The sequence below is a fragment of the Mauremys reevesii genome, linkage group 6 (assembly GCF_016161935.1).
Source record: "Mauremys reevesii isolate NIE-2019 linkage group 6, ASM1616193v1, whole genome shotgun sequence".
NCBI classification, from domain to species: domain Eukaryota; kingdom Metazoa; phylum Chordata; order Testudines; family Geoemydidae; genus Mauremys; species Mauremys reevesii.
In genome coordinates this window covers 75,799,579-75,825,665 of record NC_052628.1, presented here as the reverse complement: position 1 = coordinate 75,825,665, position 26,087 = coordinate 75,799,579, and the positions used below count along the sequence as shown (strand labels likewise).

Here is a 26,087-nt window from a genome sequence, read left to right as displayed (position 1 = left end):
TGAGGTCTCTTCCAACCCTAATATTCTATGATTCATCTTGAAACTGAAGTCTTTGAGGCTTTCTTGCCCTTGGCTGTTTGATTATATGACACAGAGTATTAGACTTCTGAAAAGTCTTTGTGCATTCAATCTTGAGAGCTCACTGGCTATCCAGAGCTGTTCTGATAGATGAGAAGGTTTTGGTGAGAATTAAGGTGGTACTATCTCTTGCAACCTGTAGAACTGGGTGCTCAGTTTTGGGATGAAAGCTGAACTAATTCTGTTACTTACTCCTTGTGAAAGGTACAACATGATGGCTGTATGATGCTCCCAGCTCTGACATTCTTCTTTTTGAGATTGATAGCTATGAGGAAGGCCAACTTGATTGATAGCAAGTAGAGACATCTTCCCAAACAATTGGATTGTGTGCTTTGTGAAGATATTTAAAACCAAACTGAGATCCCCTGGAGAGTTCTATGCACACAATGTAGGGATAATTAGGGACACCACTCTGAGGAATCTCTTGATGCCATGATGAAGTGAAATATTCCTCCAGTCTGTTGGCTCCAATATGCTGGATAGAGCTGCTACTTTATACTTTAGAGATTAAAGATTTAGGTCCATGATCAGACACCTGGTGGGAATTCCATGGCCTGCCTCCTCTGGCCTTAGCAGATATTCTATTATATTCCTTATTTCAGCAATTGAACTTTTCCTGTTTGTGGAGCACATGCTATTAGTCCATGCCTTCCTTGATCCTAGCAAAATGTTTATTAGCTTATCCAAGTACACACCCTTTCTTCCTTAACTGTCAGCCTTTCTTGTTAAAATACAGGAATGATTTGCATGAGATAGTATGTTTCTATTGTGAGGAAAGAAAGTGAATGGGAAAGCTGCCATATTGACGAGGACAGAGAACCTTGGCCTTCTGAGTGATGGAGTTTATTATTATTGTTATTGCCGCCTCTTTATTGATTTTGTGCATTGTTCTGTAGATGGGTGGGAATGTGTAGAGAAGTGATCATGGCCAGCTCTGGGAGAGAATATCTATTGCTATGGACGGTTGATCCAGTTTTCTGGAAAGGAAGTTAGGTGTCTTACTATTGTAACTTGAAGTGAAGAAATCCACTGTCAGTCTGCCCATGATCAGAAGATTGAAACTCCATTCGGCCCAATATATCAATGTCCTGATGGGCAAGTCTGCTGCGATGGAGTTTGACTTTCAAGTACAGGGCACATGGGGATGTGGGATTTTTCTCCTCCAGAAGAGTAGGGGAGTGGCCTCTTTCTGAGAAAGCTCCTCCTTGCTTATTGATATGGGCCATAGCAGAAGTGTTGTCTGTCACTACTAGAATGTCTTTGTTGAACAGTTAGAGAAATCAGAGCTCCAGGACTGTTTCATACTGCTCTAAGCACCAGCTAATTTATATTGTGGCTCAAGTTCCCTTGCCTCTCCACCCCAGTAGTCTCTCTCCTGCTTCCCACGTGTCTTGTACAACATCTGCTTTTCTTAAAACTCCCCTTATTTCTGCAATTGGTGGATTTTATTTGTTTAACTAAAGCACATCTTAAAGATAAATTATACAATACTTTTCATAAAGTAGTTCTCAAAGTTCCTTATAAAGAATGTAAATATTTTTAGCCAGATTTTACAAAACAGGTAACTAATGCACAAAGGGATGGAGTCACTTGGCCAAGTTCACACAACAGGTCAATAACAAAGCTGGAAATAGAACTAAAGTCTCCTGACCTCTTGTTTAGTGGTCTATCCATGGGACCATGCTACTTCCAATACACCTTCCAGCCGCAGTGAAAGTAGCCATGTGTGTAATACCATTATCAAAGTCATGAGATGTATGAGTTTGGGGTTTAATCCTGAGAGATGCTAAGTGCCCTCAACTCTCATTTACTTCAACAGGAATCAAGATAATTCAATCAACTCTACAAAAGAGGCCTTTAAAAAAAACAGGATTGAGCAATGTCACGGAGCATGGCTCCTCTCTTGCCTTCTTGCCGCAAAAACTGCCCAGACCCCCATGGTTGTGCCTTCACCATGTCTTTTTATTTTGTGTTCCCTCCATCAATTTCACAACAGTCCTTGTGCAACCGCCTATTTACAATATTCAACTAGCTTCTGGCCCTCTCACTAGGGCCTGAGGGTAACTGAAGACTCCCTGTTCTGAGCCTCTGTCTGGCTAAACTCAGCTAGCGCTATTTATTCCTTCCTTTCTTCCTTCCTTCACCTTTCTTTTATCAGCCCAGGGTTGATGGGGCAATACTCAATCAGGCTGCCCAGCTGAGCTAATTACCACCATCAGCTTCCTACTGGGGAATTAATTACTATTAGAATGATCAGAGTGCAGGCTCTCCTGTTTGCACCCTGCACTCTGTCACAGGGAGTATATGAGGAGGTAAAGATGCTTTTTGGGTTGCATTGTTTTCTGCTCTTTCATTTAATTACTTTTCCATTTACTTTTCAAGATGTTAACTACAGTGAACTAACTTACGTCCTATGATGCCAAAAAGGAAAGCCGGGTATACTAAAGCTTTGGAGACAGACACATCTGGTGCAAACAGGAGCAATTCTGAAAGCACCATAAGAGATTCTGGCAAGGACAAGAAGAAGTTGTTGCATTCTAGGATGCAAGCTCCACTGGCTGCAGTGGATTCTAGCAAGGAAACTACTTGTTCATTCCAAAAACCAGCCATCTAAAGAAAGGAAGACAGACAAGGTTGGCTTGCATCTTTCCTCAGGTAGTTCACTGCCAGAGGAGAAAGTGTTTCATGGCTGCTTCCCAATATGACTTTGTTCAACAGAGGATGATTCACTTTCTTAAAATGACCTACTGCAGACCAAAATAGGGTTGAAAAATCTGAGATCTGCAAGGAAAAGGTGTGCATAGGAAAGTAGACAGTCTGAAAGGTCATAGGCGTGGAGTCCTCAAATATTTTAGAAGAATGGAAAAGTATCCAAAACTTTGGGATGCTTAACCAAGCCACTAAACCTTTGCGGTTCGCCCATAATGGAAAACATGTTTTAAGCTTTTATGTTATTCATGCATAACACAATTTGACAAGAACTGTAGTTATGGGAAAAGAAGTCTGGTCTTAAAATGTGTATTAAAATTGCAGAAAATTAATTGAAAGTGTTTCACTGAAGAGATTAAGTCTCATCATGGCTCTCTAGGTTGTAGTGGAGGGAACAGATGGATGTTGGAGATGGAAGAAACTACTGGCAGCAAACTGGAGCCATTAGAGTGAACAAGTATCTCAGTGTATTCTGTGTGTCTTTTTATTATCACAAATCAAAATGTTTATCTTTATTTATTATTCTGCTATAATAATTAATAATATATTCCTCTGTGGGTTATATGCAGCTTTTCCAGAACTAGTGAGTATGACTTTCATATGGCCTGACCTCTCATCATAAGAAATATCAAATCTCCTTCTTTAACATACCGAGGCTCAGCCATCATATAAATGTAGCACTGGTTCTATGGTAGCTCAGGGTAACAACAATGGGCCAAATCTCCCCTTTGTCCCAGAGACTTACAGAATGTAGTGCCTTTCATCCATCACAATGATAAAGCATAAATACACTTATATGCTGTACATTTTCAGCAGACTTGGAGACCAAGTAAGAAGTTCAGCATTTTTCCTTTAATGTTCTACTAGAAGAGACCAATTGTATGGACTTTGGAAGCAGCTTTGCAATGTTTAGATTCCACAATAGCATTTGTTCACACATTGTACAGTGCATTAAAAAGGGATAGTGTGCCTCCTGTTCTTCTCACTTACCTCAGTTACATTGTAACTCCATTGACTCCACATTTATTCTGGTATAAGTGAGAATATCAGGCCCAATACAGTTGCCTGAACATACTAAAGAAAAATAATTCTATGCTTCTAATCATTTTATTTCTAAATTTTGCAATAATTAAAAAATAAAATCAAAACTCTTCACAACAGGCAATCAATCGTTTTTACTAAAATAAAGCCTACAGTTTAAAATATGTTTCAATCTCACTGGCAGGTACTCTTCAGAAACAGTTGTTATTTACAGTATCTGTCTGGGGAAAAAAAAAAAGATTAAAAGATCAAGTTACTCTTCACTTCCAAACAAGTCAGGCCACAGCTGTACATCAGATTCTGAGCAACTGTTTCACATGCACACAACAAGGCTTCTGTCCTCCCGCAGGGTTTACTCAGGTCATCTGCATGTGGCATGGATTAAAGCAGCACTAAAGCTCTATTATAAAGTAGGCTAAACAGTGAGTTTATACACACAGCGCCTGTGCCACTGGTAAATTCCTCCATTTGACATTCTCATCAGAGGGGTTTCCATATATTGCATGCAGAGGAGACTATACAAAGTTTTAAGTTCCATTGAAAAAAGTAAAAAAATGGTGTTTCATCCTGTGTATTTCCATGCTGCATTTAAAAAAAAAAGAGAAATAGGAAGGAGGAGTCTACTAAAAGGTCTTTCTGTGAAAAAACTGCAAATAACTGCAAAGGAATCAATGATCCTTTGTGTTAATAGAAAAGCAGAATTAAAAGACTTTGTGCAGATTATACTGTTTTCCCCAGAAGTCACACTCTCAAATTTTAAAAATATGAGTTGAGGCAGTGGTGTGCTAAAATGGGACCAAGTTATCTCAGTGGGACAATAAGCAACCCATCTCTCACCACCCCAGCATTATCCAGAGGAACAGGCTGGGTGTGGGAAGGAGTGGCACAATAGTAGGGGGTTTCCTTTTCCCCGATCTACTTAGAAAGGCTATACTAGCAGGGCCTTGCCTGCTGAGCCCCAGAACACTCTGTGATTGTGTTTAAGGTTGCAACCCAATTTCCCTCCCTCCCTGAGGGACATCACAGCCAAGGCTGTCCTTACCCATACACAAAGTATACAGCTGTGTAGGGCACCAGGAAATGTGGGGCACCAAATTGCCCCAAATTTCCTGGTGCCCTATGCAGCTGCATGCTGTTCCAGCAGCCAGCCCGATCCCCCGGCTGGCTGAGCTGGCCAGGAAAGCTACCCCCGCTCCCGCCCTGTGTCCACTCCACCCCTTCCCCACATAGCCCCCCCCCACCCCTGCTCTGCCCCTGCCCCACCCCAACTCCACCCCTTCCCCAGAGTTATGTCCTGGGGGACTGCAGCAGAGCTCGGGTGCGCCCTGCACTCACCAGGCAGCGGGAAGTGGAGTGACCCAGACTCAGCCCGCTGCGCCCCACCGGCTCCCAGCCACGCCATCAATGAGCATTGGGGGGCAGTTCCCCCCTGCTCCCCCAAGGCAGGGTGCCAGAGGAGCACAGCAGAGCAGAGCATGCTGGGGCCAGGTCAATCCACTTCCCCCCGCCTTACACTTTTCACTGTGTCTTTATGCAGCTTCCCTCCAGCCTCTCATGCTGCTTTTCTCCTCCCGGCTTCCAGCCACAGCTCCTCATCCTGCCTTGTGCTGCTCTATCTGTCCTTCCCCCAGCACACACAGAGGCCAGGACCTGAGCTGGGCTCCCTAACTGGCCTGGCTGCCTGGTCAATTAGACTGATTTAGAGTACTGTCTATTTCCCATTGGCCCTGATGTGGAGCTCTCAGATTGGCCAGAGGATCCTTTCAGTTCGAGGATCCTGATTCCTTCTCAGTCCTTCCTTTGTCTCCCTTGTATAGGGAGAGGGCCATCCAAAAAAACCCCACCAAGTTTTTGTAAGGGGCCAACGGTACCATTACATTCCTCTGGGCTTTTCAAAACTTATCCCCCTGGCCTGATGTACAATATATCACATAACACGTTGGAGTGGGGTGGAGGGACCACAGTACAGCAGGTATCTCATTGTCCTTGAAAATCCATGCTCACCACTCTGCCCAAGCAGTCACTGTACAGATAGTTGAGTAAGGCATTAGCAAAGTTAATAATGTCCATGACCATGTTTGTGGGGGGAATCAAAACATAGGATACTGAAATGGATTATATACAATTGAAGTTAGGTATTACAGTTATATTTCACCCCTCCTGTACACAAAAGCACTTCTGCTCATCATTGAGATACCGGGTTGGTACGACAGTCCTAGTGGAGCAGGTAGGTCTTTTGGAGCCCCTAACCTGACTGCCTCAGAAGCCCCATCTACCTCTCCCTCAGCCTTATCACTTACAGGTTCATCTACTGTGGCCACCCATTCACAACTGCCAACTCTGGCTCAGAATTTGCAACTGCTTCAATGGTGTATGTGTAAGGGACCCATTTCTCCTTCTTTCTGACACTATCACATATGTTCCTGAGCGTACTGGGTTGGCTGGGGCCCTCTGTCTTATTGGTTTGGGAGGTAAAGGGCATAACTTGAGCTGATCCCTGTGTACTGCTCTCTCTAAACCACCCTTCTCTGGCCATATAGTATATATGGGCAACTCCAGGCTGTTGCGTCTGAGCACTATGTGGGTAACTGCTTCCCATCTACTCCCTATTTTATTCTAGCCCCTTGACTTGTGGTTCCTGACTAGCACTTGGTCACCAGTGTTGATGATGGCTCTGTGAGACTTATGATCATAGCCCCTTTTCCAAGGCTAAGCTGCTTTTTCTGACACTTCTCAAGCAAGGGTCACAAGCCAACATGAACTTCCAGTGGTGTTTGTGGACCCATTCATCCAGTACTTCAACTTCAACCTCAGGTCAAGCTGATACCCAGCCCACATCCATGGGCAGCCTTGGATCTCTCCCAGACAACAGACAGAATGGCGCGTAACCCGTCAATGAGTGCAGGTGGCTGCTGTTTGCCAGAACCAATTCAGGAAGATGGTCTTTCCATCTCTGCTTTTGTTCAGATTGCATAGTCCAGAGCATATTATATATGGTATGGTTGAACCTTTCACAATCCCTGTTCCCTGATGGATGATAAGGGATTGTCAGCAAGGTTATACATTTTACACAGCTCTGCTATCACACTGGATTTGAAGTTCCAAATCTGATTGGAGTGCAGACATGCTGGACATCTGTAATATCCAAACCGATGTTGTACCAGGGGTCTAGCCATTGTATGTGCAGTCTGATCCAGTGTGGGTACTGCAATGGTAAAACAGGTGAACATAGAACATTTGTCAGCACCAATACATTCTCAAACCCATCAGATGTTTTATATGGTAATGTGTAGTCCAGAGCCACTATCTCCAGTGGACTAGTTACATTTATACATCCTATTGTGAGTCTCTCACAGGGACACGGGTGTTTGGACAAAGAACATCTCTTACACTGCTTAGTCATTGTGCAATCTCTGGTGCCATATTGGCCAATAAAAGCTCTGCTGGATGACTTCTGTGGTATCTCTGGAACCAAAGTGTCAGGACAGGTCCAATACATAGGTCGTCAGCTTGGAGCCTGCAAAAGTTCCCTATTGTGACCCAACATTTTTTCCATTTGGTTCTGTGTGATTTTACAGCACTTCTGAGTCAGATTTTGTTCCAGTAATTCTCCAGAGCGATCTTCCTGATTCGAGATTACAGGCCAGAAACTCATCTTCACATCCTCTGCCACTATCATGAGGAAGTCTTTGTCATTCTCAATGTCTGGGACCTCTCCCCACTAGGCTAGGTATGGGACAGGACATCAACATTCTGCTTGGACCTGCTGGGCTACCCATCTCTGTTCAGTTGCTCCCAGACTGGCAGTATCCAAGTATCTCATTGGGTTGTGGTCTATGAAGACAACAAACTTTTGGTACAGCAGATGATCTTTGCATTTTTCAGTCACCACCCACTTCATTGTAAGCAGTGTCAACCTGAACACATTGTAGTTTTTATTTCTTATGCATTTCTCAGTAGGCTGCTCGCATATGCAATTACTTTTTCTATTCCATCTTGCTTCTAGATGAGCACAGCTCCCAAGCCCAGTCTATATGCATCAGTGGTGGAATGAATGGTAAACTAAAGTCATATATCCTAATGTGTGTTGTACTTCCCTTAGATCAGCTGGCATAGGCCAGTTAACCAAAATTTTAGTCTTTTCTTCATCTGCTCGGATACCTTGAGACATAACTGTGTGTCCTAGGAACTGAATTTCCTTCCTCAACCAACATTTGCTAGGCTTCAGTTTGAGGCCATGCTCTTTTAACTTGGAAAACAGTGTCCAATTTCTCCAAGTGGATAGAATCACAGAAATATAGGGCTGGAAGAGACCTCAAGAAGTCATCAGGTCCAGCTCCCTGCACTGAGGGACATAGATCATCTCTGCCAAGTGTTAGTCCTTAGGTTCTTAAAAACCTCCAATGATGGGGATTCCACAACTTCCATTGGAAGCTTATTCCAGAATTTAACTACTCTTATAGTTAGAAGGTTTTCCCTAATATCTAACCTAAATCTTGCTTGCTGCAGATTAAACCCATTACTTCTTGTCCTATTTTAAGTGGACATGGAGAACTATTGATCACTGTTCTGTTTGTAACAACCCTTAACATATTTGAAGACTGTCTTCAGTCTCCTTTTCTCAAGACTAAACATGCCCAGTTTTTTAAACTTTTCCTCATAGGTCAGGTTTTCTAAATCTTTTATCCATTTTGTTGCTGTCTTCTGGATTCTCTCCAATTTGTCCACATCTTTCTTAAAGTGTGGTGACCGAATCTGGACATATTACTCCATCTGAGGACTGAGGAAAATATAATTATGTTATCCAGATGTAAAAGGAGAATTTCATAGATATAATAACTGCTCAACACCTTCTCCATTAAGCATTGGATGGTGGCAGGGGCACTGCACAGCCCAAACAGCATCAGTGTCCACTCAAACAGTAGAAACAGGGTAGTGACAGCAGTCTTCTCTCAGAGGTGCAGTTTAATGCTGAAAAGATTTTGGTCCTTCACAAAACATCCCCAATTCATGGAAGAAGATATGCTTCCTTTCAGGGCACCTGGTTCAATCACCTATAATCACAACAGAAATGGACACCTCCACCTTTCTTCACCACTATCACAGCCATAGACTATCACTTTTTTTGAGGATGCCATGGGAGACCAGATCCTGTACATCACCTGAATTCCTGGAAGACAGCTTGGGATCTTCCTGTGTCTCTTTGGCCTGGTCTACACTACGCATTTAAACCGGTTTTAGGAGCGTTAAACCGATTTAACGCCACACCCGTCCACACTAAGAGGCCCTTTATATCGATATAAAGGGCTCTTTAAACCGGTTTCTGTACTCCTCCCCAACGAGAGGAGTAGCGCTAATATCGGTATTACCATATCGGATTAGGGTTAGTGTGGCCGCAAATCGACGGTATTGGCCTCCAGGTGGTATCCTACAGTGCACCACTGACCGCTCTGGACAGCAATCAGAACTCGGATGCAGTGGCCAGGTAGACAGGAAAAGCCCCGTGAACTTTTGAATATCATTTCCTGTTTGCCCAGCGTGGAGCTCTGATCAGCATGGGTGGCGATGCAGTCCCAAATCCAAATCCAAAAAGAGCTCCAGCATGGACCGTACGGATGTGATCGCTGTAAGGGCAGGCAAATCTGTTCCATCAGAGCTCCGTTACAGAAGACGAAATTCCAAAGCATTTTAAAAAAATCTACAGACAGAGGCCACAGCAGGGACTCAGCACGCTGCTGCGTGACAAACGTAACGGAAAGCCAAAGAATCAAATGGACGCTCATGGAGGGAGGGAGGGGGGACTGAGGACTCAAGCTATCCCACAGTTCCTGCAGTCTCCAAAAAGCATTTGCATTCTTGGCTGAGCTCCCAATGCCTGTAGGGTCAAACACATTGTCCATGGTGGTTCAGGGCATAGCTCGTCAATTTACCCCCCTCACCCACCCCCAGAAGTAAAAGAGAAAAAAATCCTCTCTTGACTCTTTTAAATGTCACCCTGTGTTTACTGAATGCTGCTGATAGATGCGATGCTGCAGCAGTCAATGGCAGCATCCTCGCCCCCCCTTAAGGGTGGCTGATGTTACAATATGGCTGATATCCATCATCATCAGCAGCAGCAGCAGCCTTGTGGCAGATGGTGCAGTGCAAAAGGACCGTCCTCATCATCAGCCCGTGAGTGCTCCTGCTTAATGTCCTGTCTGGACTATCATAGCAGCTAGAGGCTGCCTTCCCCTCATATCTCACTAACAAGTCACTGTTTCTTATTCCTGCATTCTTTATTACTTCATCACACAAATAGGGGACACTGCAACTGTAGCCCAGGAAGGCTGGGGGAGGAGGGAATCAACAGGTGGGGTTGTTGCAGGGGCACCCCCTGTGAATGGCATACAGCTCATCATTTCTGCGGGATCTGACACGGAGCGGCTGTGCTCTCTGGTTCTCTGATACACTGGTTCTCTAGTACACTTGCCCCATATTCTAGGCAGGATTGATTCTATTTTTAGATACCATAAAGGAGGGATTGACTTGGGGAGTCATTCCCATTTTTGTCTTTTGCGCCCCCGGCCGATCTCAGCCAGGGGCACCTATGACAGCAGCAAATGGTGCAGCACAAAAGGACTGGTAACCGTCATCTCATTGCCAATTTACAATGGCATGGTAGATGGTACAGAACGGCTGATAACCATCTCTGCTATCATGCAAAAGCAAATGAATGCTGCTGTGTAGCGCTGCTGAATCGCCTCTGTCAGTGGCATCTAGTACACATACGGTGACAGTGACAACAGGCAAAACAGGCTCCATGGTTGCCATGATATGGCGTCTGCCAGGGCAATCCAGGGAAAAGGGCGCGAAATGATTGTCTGCCGTTGCTTCCCCGGAGGAAGAAATGACTGACGACATTTACCCAGAACCACCCGCGACAATGATTTTTGCCCCATCAGGCACTGGGATCTCAACCCAGAATTCCAAGGGGCGGGGGAGACTGCAGGAACTATGGGATAGCTACGGAATAGCTACCCACAGTGCAACGCTCCAGAAATCAATACTAGCCTCAGACCGTGGACGCACACCACCGAATTAATGTGCTTAGTGTGGCCACGTGCACTCGATTTTATACAATCTGTTTTACTAAACCGGTTTATGTAAAATCGGAATAATCCCGTAGTGTAGACATACCCTTTAATTGGTTCCACTTCCCCCATGGGGATTCGATGGGTGTCCGAGGTGTTATGCACAAAATTGGTGTCATCTTTGGAAAAGGCTTCCTTATGTTATTGTACCTGATCTTCAGTTAGGTCCTCCTGTTCAATATGTACTAGAACCTCCCAGTGCAGATAACCACTAGTTGAGCCTGGAAAGGTCAGACCCTGAACCTCCTTGGTATGTAATATGTTCCTGGTGTTACTGAATGCTACTTTTCCCACTGGGACTACTGTAGTTGGCAAGTAGACCTCAGCAATGTGAACCCTTGGATGAAGTAGGATGGTCCATTCACTAGCATTTAACACTATGAATGGAATTTGTCCACCCTTACTTTGGGCCAAAGCATCAGCCACTTATAGTCCATCGGGCAAATCTGTTGCACAGGATCCTTCCACTGTCCCATTACAAAAATAAAGGGCCAAATTCTGTCTCCTTGTCAAAAAACCTGAGGGAGGGTTCCTCTTTTGGAGCTTCCCCCTACATTATTTAATGGAGAGGGATGCCTCTCCTTCAAAATGGGCAGATAGTTTGGCCCCCAGAATCCCTAGATCTTGAGACGTTGTCCAGAACTATTTGTGCTGAGGCCCTGTGCCTCCTCTACAGCTTCAGGGTCTACTGTCCTTCCACAGTCCATTTCTAGTTGATTTGATGGGGCTTCTGCCACTGGGATCCTCACCCTTCAAAAGGGGTAACCCACAGAACATAGATGGCTCCATGAAAAAAACTGAATCAGCACCAGACTGTACTAAGTTTTTAGTGAATTCCATGCAGAGTTATAGGGCAATAAGGGAACAATTGAAAGATAAGTGATTGGGGACAATTCCCTTCCCCCACTCTGACTTGGGTCAACTACTCCCCAGATGATAAACCTGCAAAGACATAAGAGCCCTCCATGGGGTCCAGAAAAGGAATGGGTGGCTCTGAGCAGGCAGATGACTCTCTCTTCCACACAGAAGTGGGAGTCCTACACACTGAAGATCCTCTACATGTGAAGAGCTGGGATGCATGATCTGGTTCCAAATTTCTAGTTATTCTCTTTGTAAAAATTTACACATTTTCAAGGTTTTGCACATTTTCAAGGTTTTGTCTTTCTTGTAATAATACATCCCAAGAAACTGGAATAAGATAACTAAGAAAGTGGTGATCTTCCCTGTGTTATCTCAATGGAGTGTTAACTTTCGGGTGTAATTATTAGCCAGTAAGCCTCCAGGTTCACATATGTTTATATGTGGCATTTATAATAACATGAATTGCTTCATATATGTATGTCAATTCAAACATGCAAGAGCATAACATCTAAGAAATCCCAAAAGAGCCCAGAGAGAGAAGGTACAAGCTCAGAATTTCCAGTTTTCAGAATACAGTTTAATCCATTTGATGTCATGTAAATTATTGCCCCTGATTAATTGTATTATAGCTGTTTTGCATGAATTACACAAAGATAATTCCCTCACTTATTTTCAAGTATACACTACAGGCTTTGACCATACCTGCCTTTCTCTACACTGACCAGGCAGTTGAGGTCAGCATCATGACACTTAACCCAATTGTTAAAAATTGTATTTAAACCAGATTCAGTTTCTTTCAGTTAAGAAAAACCCTCAAAGAGCAACAAAGATGCTGCTCCAGCATATGTTCTCCATAGAAACTCTAGCATCATCCATGTTGTTACAGGTCTCCTCAACACAAAATGATGGTCTCACATACAGCCATGGGCTGTGGCAGAAAGCCACAAATAGGCTGTAAGGATGTATGTATTAACTATATATATTTATTAGATTTATCTACAGTTATGTACACCAACTTTGGCAAGGAAAGATCATAGAATCTCAGGGCTGGAAGGGACCTCAGGAGATCATCTAGTCCAACCCCCTGCTCAAAGCAGGACAAATCCCCACACAGTTTTTTTTTTACCCCAGTTCCCTAAATGCCCCTGTCAAGGATTGAACTCAGCAACGCTAGGTTTAGTAGGCCAATGCTCAAACCACTGAGCTATCTCTCCCCAAAGTAAAAGAAAGTATTGAGGACACTAGATTTCAGATGTAAAGAACATGCCAGAATTTATGGATATTGGCCTGCAAACCAAGAATATCTGATAGTAGGATCCTGAGATATGATCACCACATTAGGGATAATTAAGAAGGCTGTATCTAATCCCAGGTGCATCGCATTTAGGAGTCCACAGAAAACCTCTGGAGAACAAATTACTACCATTAACCAGTTCTTCTTTGACAGTAATGGAGGTTCTAGAAGGCATGTAAATCCAGAACACTAGTGCACCCTTAAAGTTAACGGGGGAGTAGGAGGTAAATGGGTGTGTGTTCTTTTTTGTATCTTTGTGTTGTAAAAAAAATAGACTTGAAAGGTTTTGTGGAAGGGAAGAATTAGGAGCTAATTAAAAAAAATTACATTTTGTCTTTCACATTAGAATTCAGGTCTGATTTTCCCCAGAAGGTTCTGGGGATATGTCTACACTAAGCTATTTTACTTAAAATAGCACCAAGATAAACTTGCTGGCAGCATTTTAAACAAACACTTAGGTGAGTGGAGAACTAGTGAAATTATGACATCACAAGAGTCAAGTAAACGCTGAATAACTGAAAGGGAAAGTTCAAACAGGAATTAAGAGAAGGAAATCCTATGGCCTGGTGTCATGCAGGAGGTCATACTAGATTATCACGGTTGCTTTTCTTGCCTTATAATCTATTAAAGGAATTTTTTTGTCAGACTGTTTAAAATTATCTGTTTTTCGCTTACTTAACTTTACTTACTTGTTTTTGTTATTTAACTTCAGTGACTAATTCTGCAGAGAATAAATCTTCAGTAAAGACTGAGCACTCCCACCCATTTAAGTAAAATATAAGAACTCATAATATGCATGACTGAAGATACCCAGGATGTCCCCCAGCAAAACCAGGGAAGCCTGGATGTGACATTCCTAATATGTCTAAGATCCAAAAAAGAAAAAAATTAGGTGTTTTTTATACATTATTTAAAAAGGCATAAGTCCATTTTTTAAAAAATCTGTTGCAGTTCAAACAGAAGAGAATGTGGGGCAACTGAAGTATGTTTGTAATGTGAAAACTTTTTTCTTTGATACCCCTTGAAAGCAACAAACTGGTGGCTACAACAGCAACACTACAGTACTGTGAATGTTGCTTGTACTGCAAGTTCCACTTGTTAAGCATATTGGGCCAAATTCAGTGCACCCAAGCAATCCTGTTCTTTCCCTCCCACTTTCTGTGACATATTTCTGGTGCCTTTTCCTTCCTGAAAGAATTCCAGCTTGCATCTTTCAATGTCATCAAAAATATTATAGATTGCATGAGTTTCAAAGGGACTTCCAGCATTTGTGATGTCACTGAATATAGCAATCTGAGTACTTTCAATATACCTGAAAATACCAAAAGAATTACCCGGTGAGGGGAAAGAAGATATGAGGAAGGGGGCATGCTAGAAAAGGAAGATTTTTTTAACAGGGAGCTGAAGAGATATTTCTATGATGAATGTCAATGGCCTTTACATGCCTAATTTCTTTAGCCTTCTTTGAAAATCCCAGCCCTTGTCTTTAAAATGATCTCGATATGCATATACCTTAATGCTCGTTATATTAGTATTCTGTTTTATGAATTAGTTATCCTTCTGGCTATGTTACACATGATTTCTCTGAAATGACAGACACAGACATCCATGCTAACAACAAAGCAAGAGCTTGGAACTGAAGTATATAACTCATTGCCTAAGCAGGACCTGGGATGAGCTAACGTAAGTGTAAAGTGCTACTTTTAATAATCTAGCCACCAAACAGTATGTAGTAGAAATAATCTAGTGCACCAAACAGTATCAATCATCACTATTTCAGTACTATGATATACCTAAATTCATATACTACGCAGTCAAAAACTTAAAGCTAGCTGCTGCTTTTGTTTTTTAACCGCTATAACCAATAAGATACAAATAAATGTGGCCAGTGCTTCCAAACAATCACTTTGAACCTAAATTTGTTGACACAAATATAATTATCACTACTTGGCATTAATTCCCTTTTGTTTAATCCTAGTAAAAAGGAGCATCAATGAAAAAAAAAAAGCTATTCTATGAACTTTGTTTCTCATAGTAATTCAATGAGATATTTGCTCTCATATTTTTATATAATCTCCAAATAAAGAGACAGCCCTGTTTTAAGTGACAATGATTTAAAGACATTAATAGTGATGTTTTAAATAAAGGAGATCTTATGCACAAAACGGTAATTATATGGGTAATTAAAATCCACTGCAGTAATAATGATGCTCTGTGGCCTGCAGAACATTCCTCAACCATAGTGCATACAAAACTCGCAGACATCATTTACATACTGCTTCTAATAGAAGGGGAAAGCCCAGCTTTTACAGAAAGTCTGGCATAGTTCTAAAACAAGCAATTTTTTAAAAATGGTTAAGATCCTTTTCTTGAAGGCTGTCTCCCACAGAACAAAAACAGACTGGCTAGCACAGCTCCATACTTCGCAAACCTTTATTCTCCTAAACTATTCAACTGTGCTAGGTCACAGTGATCACTCTTCCAGGAAGGTTTCTTCTAATCAATGGAAGGAATTTCTTATGCTGACAGTCTAGTCTCTCTCTGGCCCTGGCTGGGTGGAATCTTCACAGTTCCATGGGCTTATTTCTTTCCACTAAAAACACTGACCAAAACATATATTTAAAGCCTTGGGGGAGGAGCTAGTAGGGGTTCTGATTCTCCCCTCCTTATTCCACATTCCTCCCAGTACTTCTCCTGGAGCAGTGTGGCTCTGCACTGTCCCTTACGCTATGAGTACATAGCACTAACCAAGGGAAAGCTTACAAAGTAGTGGGCAAACTTTGTGATTTTTATTGTCATAGGAATCACAGTTATAAAAATGGCTGATTTTAGTCATAGCACTTAATAACGATACTTTGAAATGAGCCATTTGTAAATTAAAGTACTCTGTCCATATAGAGCCTGATTGCCCAGTCATTACATTAGTGAGCAATTACACTTTGTGCCTTTGTGGTCAATGGTGTATATGTGAGCATACAACCCTGTGAGTAAGCATGAGCAATAGCATTTCATGGGTGTAATACTGAACAGAATGTGGCCCTTTGTTTTTGCTGATATTTTATATATAAATAACAGAATCATCTTCTACCAAGGCTCTTATGCTATGTATTTAACATTTAAATACTAGTACATCTACTTTAACATTTCTATGTTTCATTTTTGACAACAACTGCAAGAACAAAATACCTTCTAGCATTCCTTAACTGAATCTATGTTGACACAAAGTAGTACAAGCATAAGTAATTTTGGTAACAGCCTCTCCCAAAAGCATATAAAAAAAGAAAACAAAAAGTCCTAATGACAGATAATTGAATAAACAGGATAGATTATTTAATATACTTCTATTATCAATTACAAACATTGCTTTTTTTCTTTCAAGTGTCTCCAAAATCAAGTATTCACTTACAAGAGTATAAACAAAGGGTAAAAAATAATAAATAAAGTGCAATAATTTGCATCCATGTAATCTAAAGCTTTACAACTCGTTATTCAAAACATTATTACACAGTATAATCAAGGTACAATGCAAAATATAGATAGACCATAAGCAACCTTGGGGAAGCTTAACTCCTTATGCTTCAGTGTTATATAGTAGTGGAAAATAAAGATTAAAAAACACCGACAACAACAAAGATCTTCTTGAGAATCATATGTGGCCTTTGAGCTAAGTGTTTATGGGTAAACATGTTTCAAAAGAGGTTAAAGTCAGAGCTGGATCATAGGATCCAAAAAGGTAGTGAAATGATCAAGTATCATTACTCTTATTTATGGAGTAAGGCCAAAATCCTGCCCCCCGGCTCTCAGCATGAGAAACTCAGCTGGATACTGGGGAGCGTTGTCAGGGAATAGCGAGAAGAATCCTTCCCCAAAGGCAGTGGAGGGAGAACAGTTGTTTTTAAACAAATACATTTCTAATTGAAGACCTTTCCACTCCAGCTGTCTTATCCTAATTTTTAAATAGGCTTACAGTGGATGACGCAAGTCTGCTGCCTCTGGGGGCCAGAGCTACCATAGTGTACAAGTATTCTGGGACCTTGCTTCTTTTCTTGAGTCTTGTAATTTTGGCACATGATCATGAATGTTTTGGAAAAGATTTTTAAGACAAGGGCCAAATGCTGCCCACAGATATTAGTGTATACAACTCCTATTTAAGGTTCATTAGTATAACATACGTGTATTTGTGGGCAGATTTTCATTCAAAATTTGCACTAGTGCTTATGAGGCATCTATAATAATTTGATTAAATGGACTCAAAAGTATACTGTGGGGAGAAATCCTGCACTAGGAGATGGAGGCACTAAATGACCAACTTGATCTTTTCTATCTATAACATCTGTTATTCTATTTGTATGATTCCCATTCTAACTTTATAATTCTATATTGTCTATTATTTGCTGACATATCTTACGTTTCCATACAGGAGCTTACAAAAACTATATACAAGAACTGCATCAGTTATGTCACTATAAACAGTTTAACTGCTGTAGACCTTCATCTCTTGATGTTTTTTTACATAAGACCTCTTCCAATGTATTAGTTTCCTTGGGGCTACCAAGCTTAGTTTGACTATTGGCTTCAATAGGCTCTGATGCCAGCCAGCCATACATAATGGCTTCTTTGTCTAGTTGTCACATGAACAGTTTTATGTTATGATTATTGTCACTCCAGGCTTAAACAGGAAGGCATGCTTTCACACAAATCATCCACTTCGTGGGCTCTATTTGGCAGGAGCCCTGTGCTTAGAACTATTTTACTCCATAGTTTATCAGGATAGCTGATTACTAAAACCTTGAGAATAAAGTTTAAAAATTTATCTAATTCAACCAATGCTTAATTTTATCCACCTGTCACAAAAACAAAGCAGCAAGTAGCATGAATTAGCCACCATTTAAATAATGATGCAATTTCAAGGAAGAATCAAAAAGAATTCAAGTGTTAAACCATACGGATAATAAAAAAAATATATACTGCAGTGTGATTAAACAGCTGAATGAAAGTAACAACAGAAATACAATTTAGAGTGAATTGACAGTCATCCTTAATTCATCGGGTTGAAAACATATTGCAGCACATATGGTCAGAATCATCCCCCATTAGTCTGAAACCACCTCAAAAATGTAACCACAATGGGGAGACAAGCACAGCATTTCAGCTAGAAAACTGTACCTCTTTGTTTTACCAGTCTCATCCTTACCAGGATTTATGTACCACTAATTAGAGTTTCAGGTGGTACATAGAGCTTTGTGTGGAGAATGGTATTTGGGAAAGAAAACACATGAATGTCAAACTTTTCTGCCTCTGAAATACACAGCTCAAATATCTTAGAAAAAATTAGGAAGATAAAGCTTATATTGACTTTAACAGGAAAAATACAGGTTAGTTTTGTGGTGACAGCAATGTTAGTTTGTATCAGGGGCGGCTCCAGGCCCCAGCACGCCAAGCGCGTTCTTGGGGCGGCACGCTGCGGGGGGCGCTCTGCCAGTCGCTGGGAGGGCGGCAGGCAGGGCTCCGGTGGACCTCCCGCAGGCGTGCCTGCGGAGGGTCCGCTGGTCCCGCGGCTTCGGTGGAGCCGCGGGACCAGCAGACCCTCCGCAGGCACGCCTGCGGGAGGTCCACCGAAGCCGTGGGACCGGCAACCGGCAGAGCACCCCCCGCGGCATGCCGCCGTGCTTGGGGCGGCAAAATGTCCAGAGCCGCCCCTGGTTTGTATTACATTCTCTAAGAAAGATATCCATCAAATTCCCTTGCTGTGGATGGCTAATAAGTCTGCAGTAGAGTCTGTGACATGCTAGACGGTAGACAAACCACCATGAAGGAATCATTCCAATTTATGCTGCTAGTGCACTGATATCTATGAGACTCCATTAGGGACTAAACATCTACCTTTATAAGAACAGAATTTTCTTTGCAGGACTGAGACCTAAAATATTGAGGACTAGATTCAGATACTCTTACTCACTCTCTGAAATACCCTGCTCTGGAAGTAGTACAAGTGAAGTCAGTAGCACTACTAGTGGAGTAAGGTCCTGTTCAATTAGCGTAAGTGTAATAGAAACTAGCCCTAAGTGAGATCAGGGCACTCAGCAGCACCTCACAAGATAGAGTTCCAAGTGCCTAAAAGGCCTCGCAAAACAATATGAGTTATCCCAACTGAAATGGTAAAATGTTTGAAACAACAATCTATTTGTGTATTGTTTCCTGAGTTTAAACCAATAATAAAATAATTATTCAATCTCCAGTCCAGCTTCTGCCCATCTCATCCACTGAAATGGCTCTCATCAGTCTCTAAATACCTCTTTCTGGCCAAATCTCAGAACCAGTACTCCATCCTCATTCTCCTCGGCCTGTCAGCTGTCTTCGACACCACTGACCACACTCTTCTTGAAATCCTGTCCTCCCTTAGCTTCCATGACTTAGTCCTCTCTTGATTCTTTTCCAACATTTCTATTGTTCCTTCAGCATGTCATTTGGAGGATTTGCCCCATCCACCCTCCAATTTTCTATGCGAGTTAAAACAGGTACTTGATCCCTTTCTCTTCTCCCTCTTACACTTTGCCTCTGGTTATCTCATTTGCAAACATAAATTCAACTACTTTATGCTGACAATTCACAGATCTACTTCTCTACTCAAGATGCGTTTCCTTCTGTCCACTCTAAAATCTTGGCCTGTCCCTCTGACCTCTCTTTGTGGATATCTAGCCATTAGCTCAAGCTCAACATGACAAAAACAGAGCTCCTAATCTTTTTCTCCCAAAAACTGTCCCCACTCCCTCCTTTCTGAACCACTACAGACAGTACTGCCATTCTTCCTGTTACTCAGGCCTGTAACCTGGGTGTCACTTTTGAGTCAGCTCTATGTCAAGTTCCTCATATCCAGGCTGGGTCTAAACCTTGCCAATTCTTTCTGCCACTGTCGGTAAGATATGGCCTTACCTATCCATCCACACCACTAAGACTGCCAGCCAGGCTCTCATCACCTCACGTCTCTATCACTACAACATATTTTTCTCTGGCTTGACAAATACAATCTTGCCCCCACTTGTATGCATTCAGTGCAAAGATCATTTTCTTAGTTCTTCACTTTGACTATGTCACCCCCTATCCTGTACTTAGGACGGAAGAATCCCATGCACTGCTAAAGACTAGGGACCGAATGGCTAGGCAGCAGTTCTGCAGAAAAGGACCTAGAGGTTACAGTGGATGAGAAGCTGGATATGAGTCGACCATGTGCCCTTGTTGCCAAGAAGGCTAATGGCATTTTGTGCTGTGTAAGTAGGGGCATTGCCAGCAGATCAAGGGATGTGATCATTCCCCTCTATTTGACATTGGTGAGGCCTCATCTGGAGTACTGTGTCCAGTTTTGGGGCCCACACTACAAGAAGGATGTGGAAAATTGGAAAGAGTCCAGTGGAGGGCAACAAAAATTATTAGGGGGCTGGAGCACATGACTTCTGAGGAGAGGCTGAGGGAACTGGAATTGTTTAGTCTGCAGAAGAGAAGAATGAGGGGGGATTTGATAGCCGCTTTCAACTATCTGAAAGGGGGTTCCCAAGAGGAGGGATCTTGTGGTTCTCAGTGGTACCAGATGACAGAACAAGGAGTAATGGTCTCAAGTTGTAGTGGGGGAGGTTTAGGTAGGATATTAGGAAAAACTTTTTCACTAGGAGGGTGGTGAAGCACTGGAATGGATTACCTAGGGAGGTAGTGGAATCTCCTTCCTTAGAGGTTTTTAAGTTCAGGCTTGACAAAGCCCTGGCTGGGATGATTTAGTTGGGGATTGGTCCTGCTTTGAGCAGGGTGTTGGACTAGATGACCTCCTGAGGTCCCTTCCAACCCTGATATTCTATGATTCTATATTTGCGTTTCTATCTTGGCTCCCCTTTCTCTATCACATCAAACAAACGATTTGTCGTCACTATTTGCCTTTCACATGGCTGTCATTTCTCATAACCTATCCAGATTTTGACTGCTGCCTCCAGTTGACCAATGATGCAAGCCTTCATCACTCATTATATTTTCAAACAAGCCCTTCTGTGCTTTCTCTCATGCTGCCACTCACACTTGGGAGGACCTCCTTGTAAACACCTGCAAAGCCACATCATTGTCCTCTTTAAAACTCTCCTTTGCTATGATGCCCACACAAATCTTGACTGTTTATCATGCTGACCAAGATTGTTTCATCGTCTGCTTGTACTCCCTCATCAGTCTGTCTATATCCGCCTGTTGTCTTAAATTTATATTGTAAGATTTTTGGGCCAGTGTTTGTAAAAAGCCTACCAAGAGGCCCTGATCTGTGACTGAGGCTCCTGGGTGCTACCACAATACAAATAATAAACAACAACAGAACTCATATAGAGCTTTGAACTTTCAAGCTCCTTTACAATTATTAACTAATGAAGCCTCTTAGCACCCCTATGAATTAAATAGTTAAAAAGTTAGATAGAATTAGAATTATCCCCATTTTAAAGTTAGAGAAACTGAGGCAGAGATTAAATGTCTTGCCTGAAGACACACACTGAGTCAATGGTAGAGCCAAGATTACAATTTCTGATGCCCAATCCCAGGCTCATTCCTCTAGAACTCATTGCCTCACACATCGAGAGAATTCAAAATTATTGTTTCAGTGCACATTATGGATCAATTTCTTTGCTAATTAGATATGAAAGACAGGTACATTATTTAAATTAAATTGTTACAAGAGCTGCAACTAGACTTGCCTGTCTAAATTTCAGCCTGTAGCTAATTTGTACATCTCACAGACTGAGCTATCTGCAGTCCTCAAAAGATGTTTTGTTTGAGTAAAGACCAAATAGTCTGCTTGGGTTTATTAACTGAGACACTGACACAATTAATCAAACTGAATCAGCAAGGCCAATTGCCCCCCTAGAACTATTTTTCTGACAAGATGGCTGTAATTGATATCAATAGTCTCAATTAATTGGAATAACGTTTATTATATGAAAATACAGATTTCTCTCATAATTTTATATGCCCAGATGAAAAGAAAACAGGCACAATTATGTATAAATTTGTGCCACATTGTTTTTAAGTCTCTGAAAAAAACACAAGTAGAAATTATTAGAGATTAGCGTCCATTAAGTAGGTATGAGATTATCACTGCAAATGTAGGCTCAAATTCCATTATCCTTGCTGATGATGATCAGCACCTTGCTCCTCAATTAGTCTGACTGATTTCAGTGAGACTGTTTGTGGTGTAGGGTACTATTCAATGTAAGGGAACCAATTTTTGACTGGTAGAAAGGCAGTAACCGTGACAACTAGATGGTCAGATTCTGATGTCAATAAACCCATTCACTGAGTAAAGTGATACTTACGAGTGAGAATCTGGCCCATAATCCCATTGTTAAAGAAAAGGTTTATAAAAGATGTTTTATTACCACTATATTTAATGTTTATTTTGTAATGTTTTGTATAGCAACACAAACTATCTTAACTAGTACCTAGAATTTCATCACATATGCAAGCACTCTGCATTTTTTCCAACAGCAGCTTAGTTTCCATTAAAAAAGGACATCTGATAATGCCGGTACAACAAAAAGGTATGAGACATGCTGTGTAAAACTTTTGCCAAGTAATTTGAACAGAAACTCAAGGGACACTTACCAGCTGCAGTCAAAAGCCCCTTCAATACAACTCTGTTTTTTGCCAGCTAAACTTAAATATGTTAATACTTTTCCTGTGTTCCTTCTGTATCCAAATTAACTGCTATTGAGAAATCAAAACTAGCTATTTGCCTCATTAGATGGTTGCGCTCATTTATTGAATATGCCTTTTTTTTTAAATATATGAACATAAGAATGTCCACACTGAGCCAGACCAAAGGTCCATCTAGCCCAGTGTCCTGTCTTCTGACAGTGGCCAATGCCAGGTGCTTCAGAGGGAATGAACAGAACAGGTAATCATCAAGTGATCCATCCCAGCTTCTGGCAAACAGAGGTTAGGGACACCATCCCTGCCCATCCTGGCTAATAGCCATTGATGTACCTATCCTAGATAAATTCAGAGAGTTCTTTTTTGAACCCTGTTAGTGTCTTGGCCTTCACACCATCCTCTGGCAAGGAGTTCCACAGGTTGATGGTGCATTGTGTGAATAAATACTTCCTTTTGTTTGTTTTAAACCTGCTGCCTATTCATTTAATTCAGTGACCCCTAGTTCTTGTGTTAAGAGAAGGAGTAAATAACACTTCCTTGTTTACTTTCTCCACACCAGTCATGACTGTATAGACCTCTATCATATCCCTCCTTAGTCATTATGCTCATGGTAGGTGCTGGATGAACCACCTAAAGAAATTCCCAGTTTATCTACAAACTAGGTACAGCACATGCAACAGTAGTGTAAAGTTCCCTACATTTTCTTCTTGTGTGCCTGGTTTAGAGGAATCGCCTCTAGGATCTTGTCTACTTATTAGCTGTATTGCACTCCCAGTGCAGCTCCACCAGTGATAGCAATGGTGGAAGCTGTTATGTAGACAGGACTCAGGCATTTTTACCACTGTATCATCCAGGTTTCCACACTACAGCATTCACTGTTTCTACTGCATGTAGAGAATTAAAGCTACGAAGTTTGCTAATGCAGAGGCAGCCTAGATGTGAAAGGATAATTCAGTCTCCAGGACTTTTTATTCCTTGGTGAAATAACACCAATACCAATTCTAGTTTATGTGATGTAAAAACTTATTCAGGGAAAACTAGACTGAGATAACCAACTCATTTTACATAAACCATTGAAAGGACAACAAATGATCATTTTTGGCTAGTTATGGATTAGAACTAGTGAGCTAGAGGGAAAGATTCACTTTCAATCCCATGAACTGTTCAACTCCCTGATTAAAGTTATTATTTTAAACTGTTAGTCATTTATCTTTTAAGGAGATTTGTTAAAGGGCAATCCACATTTCAAATTTGGTCGTATGACAAGAGAATATGTCTGTCCCAACTGTCTTTATAGGGAAAATGATCTAGTTTTTACAATACAAGACCCACATTTTCAAGATGTGAATGAGTACAAGTTGGACACATGCAAAAGTGAAAATTTGGGCCTAAGCTATATTGTACATCCAATTTATTAAAAATTTTCTGTAATACCTCTGCCTGTCTGGCACATCTGACTTGAGACTGAAAATAAAAACTGCTACTCAATGGCTTTTAAAAGGAAACAGAATTAAGAACCCAAAAGACATGGATAATTTGCCCACCCAAATTGCTACTTTCATAAATTCCTCCTCCTGCTCAGTCAGTTCCACCCTATACTGCACATCAAGAAGAATGCACATAGCTAATTATGTATGCTTTCTCCCTGAATTGTGTTTTTGGGCACAACTGCCATTCAGGGTTGTTTACAATGAAATTGAAGTCTGAACACAGTTTTCAGTTTCAGTCTCATATCAGACATGCCACTGCTCACTCAATGCATCTTTTAAGTGCAGGTCAGCAACAAATTACACTTCTCCAAACTGATTTTTAGTTGTATAAGTTACTGAACAATAACATTTTCCTAAAGTCACTGTTGGTCTCTCTTCCAAACTATTTGACATCGCCAAGCATAGTTGAAAATCTCACTAAGTTTTGCACACAATCTCTTTTATACCATGCTGATAACAAATTTTGAATAGAGATTTTAGACCTTCAGTGAACTGAAAGGATTATAGACCAAATGTAGGCACCTAATATAGAGAAAGCATCAATGTGGTGAATGGCATAGAAACTACATTTATATTCTGACTATAGGGAAGTATCTTACAGGTAACAACAACATCTTTGAAGAATTCATAAGATTCCAAACTAATTTGTGTTCTTAGTTCACCCTAAGAAATTCACCTAAAGTCTATTCTGAAAATAGAGTTTCATTTTTTTATAGTTGATTTGAGTGTATAATTCCAGCTGAAGTCCAACTAAGGTTTGGAAGAAATGAAAACATGGAATATTTGCACTCCAAAAATGCTTACAGGATATCACACTAGTGAAAGTCTTTATGCAGACACTCCTGAACACAGTCAAGTTATAAAGCAGGTGTGCATTTTTATGAGCAGAACTTGCAAGTTTACACCCACTTACAGCCCCAGGTCTCCTCCTGTTGTACAATGTTTTTAGAATTACTATTAGAGATCAAATTAGTTCAGGGGGTCTCAACCCGGGAGTCGTGATCCCTCAGGGGTCGCAAGGTTATTACATGTGGGGTGGCGAGCTGTCAGCCTCCACCGCAAAATCCCACTTCACCTCCAGCATTTATAATAGCATTAAATATTTTAAAATGTGTTTTTAATTTATAAAGGGGGTCACACTCCCCTTGCTGTGTGAAAGGGGTCACCAATACAATTTGGTAGTATTGCTGAATTAGTTGCTCGTAAAAAAAGGCCTTTGAAAACCTTTTCTTTTCCCTTGTTCAGATACAGCCCAAATATGTCAGAAACAAAGGAGACGAGCCAAAGTCTAAGAGCCTTCAAAGAAAAATTAAACCTCTTTAAAGAAACAGTTTCCCTGCTACTAGTGTGGTCTGCCAGTCATAGGCTTGATTCTGCACTGAAGTGAATGGGAGTTTCCACTGACTGGAATGAGTACAGAATCAAGTCCCAAAGAAGGGGGAGTAGGCGGGTGCTATAAGGCATGAGAGAGGACAGCTGGGAATGTATTGAGTGGAATCCCTATTTATCAGTTCACCCAGCAGTGATAACCCTACAGAAAATTATGATTAGTCTGTTGCCTTGACTAGTATGTAAAGTTATTAGCTTCCTACACATAATTTTGAAGTCAAAAGGACAATGGAGAAAAAGTTACTCTTTGCAGAGGAAACTTATTTAAATGTTATTTTCCCCTTGCTTTGACTTAGAGAAATTCTGTCTAAACAGTCTAGACCAACTGGATGTGTGTGGATTATAAAAGACTGTTTTATTATTTGTTTAAAATAACAGTCAAACAAAATGTATATTTTCATATCACATCTGGTGTGGGTGCTA

The 26,087-nt window shown here is 41.4% G+C and overlaps 1 protein-coding gene across 3 annotated transcripts in view; it reads right to left on the bottom strand.

The window, feature by feature from the left end:
• The window catches only part of MEGF10 (multiple EGF like domains 10), a 158,672-nt gene that overhangs the window by 114,266 nt on the left and 18,319 nt on the right, over positions 1-26,087 (bottom strand). The gene's annotated exons all lie outside the window — the stretch shown is intronic.